This window comes from Arachis ipaensis, chromosome B3, assembly GCF_059453495.1.
Source record: "Arachis ipaensis isolate K30076 ecotype BB chromosome B3, ASM5945349v1, whole genome shotgun sequence".
Taxonomy (NCBI): Eukaryota; Viridiplantae; Streptophyta; class Magnoliopsida; order Fabales; family Fabaceae; genus Arachis; species Arachis ipaensis.
Window position 1 is genome coordinate 18565325 of NC_142438.1, and position 3861 is coordinate 18569185.

At 43.2% G+C, this 3861-nt stretch overlaps 1 non-coding gene across 1 annotated transcript; it reads left to right on the forward strand.

Annotated features, from left to right (window-relative positions):
• The first annotated feature begins 3117 nt into the window (after positions 1–3117).
• LOC148569963 (small nucleolar RNA R71) lies at positions 3118–3221 on the forward strand. The gene has a single exon (XR_015908614.1). It is a non-coding gene; the product is annotated as a small nucleolar RNA R71 (small nucleolar RNA).
• Positions 3222–3861: the final 640 nt, after the last annotated feature.

Genomic DNA, 3861 nt, shown 5'->3' on the forward strand with positions numbered 1-3861 from the left:
GAGCTCCTTCTACACATATGTCCATAAGGACTTGGTCCAACCTTTGATCAAAGTTGACTCTCCTTGTGTAGGGGCGTGCGTTCTCTTCCATGTATGGCAAGTTGAACGCCAACCTCACATTCTCTGGACTAAAATCTAAGTATTTCCCCCGAACCATTGTAACATAGTTCTTTGGATCCGGGTTCTTACTTTGATCATGGTTCTTGGTGATCCATGTATTGGCATAGAACTCTTGAACCATTAGGATGCCGACTTGTTGGATGGGATTTGTTAGAACTTCCCAACCTCTTCTTTGAATTTCATGTTGGATCTCCGGATACTCATTTCTTTTGAGTTTAAAAGGGACCTCAGGGATCACCTTTTTCTTGGCCACAACATCATAGAAGTGGTCTTGATGGGCTTTGGAGATGAACCTTTCTATCTCCCATGACTCGGATGTGGAAGCTTTTATCTTCCCTTTCCCTCTTCTAGAGGATTCTCCGGTCTTAGATGCCATCAATGGTAATGGAAAAACAAAAAAGCTATGCTTTTACCACACCAAACTTAGAATATTGCTCGCCCTCGAGCAATAAACAAAAGAATAGAAGAAGAAGAAGAAGAAATATGGAGAGGGAGAGGGAGATGTGGTTTCGGCCAAGAGGAGTGTAGAGGGGTGTGTTGTGTGAATTTGATGAAGAATGGAGGTCTTTATATAGGGAAGGGAGGGGGGGTTAAGGTTCGGCCATATAGGTGGGTTTGGGTGGGAAATTGGTTTTGAATTTTGAAGGTAGGTGGAGTTTATGAGGTAGGTTTATTGGGAAGAGTGGGTGGATGTGAGTGGTGAAGGTTTAGTGGGGAATAGAGATTGAGGTGATTGGTGAGGGGTTTTTAGAGAAGAGTGTTTATGGGGTTGTGTGAAAGAGAGTGGTGAGAAGAAGTGAGTGGAGGTAGTTGGGGATCCTGTGGGGTCCACAGATCCTGAGTGGATCCTGTGGGGTCCACAGATCCTGAGGTTTTCAAGGATTTACATCCCTGCACCCATTAGGCATGTAAAAATGCCTTTGTATCCAACTATGGGCGTTCAGCGCCAGGTTGGTGGCCATTTTGGGCGTTCAACGCCCATCTGTGTGCCATTTCTGGCGTTGAACGCCAGAACCATGCCTGTTCTGGCGTTCAGCGCCCAGAAGCTGCCCATTTTGGGCGTTCAGCGCCAGAACCATGCTCTGTTCTGGCGCTGAATGCCAGACAGATGCTCCTCCAGGGTGTAATTTTTCTTCTGCTGTTTTTGATTCCGTTTTCAATTTTTATATTTATTTTGTGACTCCACATGATCATTACCCTAAGAAAACATGAAAAACAATAAAAATAAGAATTAGATAAACATTGGGTTGCCTCCCAACAAGCGCTTCTTTAATGTCAATAGCTTGACAGTGGGCTCTCATGGAGCCTCACAGATGTGCAGAGCTTTGTTGAGACTCTCCAACACCAAACTTAGAGTTTGGATATGGGAGTTCAACACCAAACTTAGAGTTTGGTTGTGGCCTTCCAACACCAAACTTAGAGTTTGACTGTGGGGGCTCTGGTTGACTCTGCTTTGAGAGAAGCTTTTCATGCTTCCTCTTCATGGTTGCAGAGGGAGATCCTTGAGTTTTGAATACAAGGGAGTTCTCATTCCATTGAAAGACTATTTCACCTCTGTCAACATCGATCACAGCTCTTGCTGTGGCCAGGAAAGGTCTTCCTAGGATGATGGATTCATCCTCTTCCTTTCCAGTATCCAGGACTATGAAATCAGCAGGGATGTAAAGGCCCTCAACCTTCACTAAAACGTCCTCTACTTGTCCATAAGCCTGTCTCCTTGAGCTGTCTGCCATCTCTAGTGAGATTTTAGCAGCTTGCACCCCATAGATTCCCAGTTTCTCTATTACAGAGAGGGGCATGAGGTTTATCCCTGAACCAAGGTCACACAGAGCTTTAAAGATCATGGTGCCTATGGTGCAGGGTATTATGAACTTTCCAGGATCCTGTCTCTTTTGAGGCAATGTCAGTTGATCCAGATCACTTAGTTCATTGATGAACAAGGGAGGTTCAACTTCCCAAGCATCAATGCCAAATAATTTGGCATTCAGCTTCATGATTGCACCAAGAAACTTGGCAGTTTGCTCTTCAGTGACATCCTCATTCTCTTCAGAAGAGGAATACTCATCAGAGCTCATGAAGGGCATAAGGAGGTTCAATGGAATCTCTATGGTCTCTAGATGAGTCTCAGATTCCTTTGGTTCCTCAGAGGGAAGCTCCTTATTGACCACTGGACGTCCCAGGAGGTCTTCCTCCTTGGGATTCACGTCCTCTCCTCTCCTCAGAGGTTTGGCCATGGCGCTTATGTCAATGGCCTTGCACTCTCCTTTTGGGTTCTCTTCTGTATTGCTTGGGAGAGTACTAGGAGGGATTTCAGTGATCCTTTTACTCAGCTGGCCCACTTGTGCTTCCAGATTTCTAATGGAAGACCTTGTTTCATTCATGAAACTTACAGTGGCCTTAGATAGATCAGAGACTAGATTTGCTAAATTAGAAGCATTTTGTTCAGAGTTCTTTGTCTGTTGCTGAGTTGATGATGGAAAAGGTTTGCTATTGCTAAACCTGTTTCTTCCACCATTATTAAAGCCTTGTTGGGGCTTTTGATCCTTCCATGAGAAATTTGGATGATTTCTCCATGTTGAGTTATAGGTGTTTCCATAAGGTTCACCTAAGTAATTTACCTCTGCTATTGCAGGGTTCTCAGGATCATAGGCTTCTTCTTCAGAAGATGCCTCTTGAGTACTGTTGGATGCAGCTTGCATTCCATGCAGACTTTGAGAAATCATATTGACTTGCTGAGTCAATATTTTGTTCTGAGCCAATATGGCATTCAGAGTATCAACTTCAAGAACTCCCTTCTTCATAGGCGTCCCATTGCTTACAGGATTCCTTTCAGAAGTGTACATGAACTTGTTATTAGCAACCATGTCAATGAGTTCTTGAGCTTCTGCAGGCGTTTTCTTTAGGTGAATGGATCCACCTGCAGAGGTATCCAATGACATCTTATATAATTCAGACAGACCATCATAGAATATATCCAGGATGGTCCATTCTGAGAGCATGTCAGAAGGACACTTTTTGGTCAACTGTTTGTATCTTTCCCAAGCTTCATAGAGGGATTCACCCTCTTTCTGTCTGAAGGTTTGAACATCAGCTCTAAGCTTGCTCAGCTTTTGAGGAGGAAAGTACTTGGCTAAGAAAGTCGTGACCAGCTTATCCCAAGAGTTCAGGCTGTCTTTAGGTTGAGAATCCAACCATAATCTAGCTCTGTCTCTTACAGCAAAAGGGAAAAGCATGAGCCTGTAGACTTCAGGATCTACTCCATTAGTCTTAACAGTATCACATATCTGCAAGAATTCAGTTAAGAACTGAAAAGGATCTTCAGATGGAAGTCCATGAAACTTGCAGTTCTGCTGCATCAGAGAAACTAATTGAGGTTTCAGCTCAAAGTTGTTTGCTCCAATGGCAGGAATGGAGATGCTTCTTCCATGTAAATTGGAATTAGGTGCAGTAAAGTCACCAAGCATCTTCCTTATATTATTATTATTTTCGGCTGCCATCTCCTTTTCTTGTTCGAAAATTTCTGAAAGGTTATCTCTGGATTGTTGTATTTTGACTTCTCTTAATTTTCTCTTTAGAGTCCTTTCAGGTTCTGGATCTGCTTCCACAAGAATGTTCTTATCCTTGCTCCTGCTCATATGACAAGGAAGAAGGCACAGAAAAATAATAATAATAGAGATTCTCTTTACCACAGTATAGAGGTTCCCTTATGTGAGTAGAAGAAAAGAGGGGGAGACAAAGAAT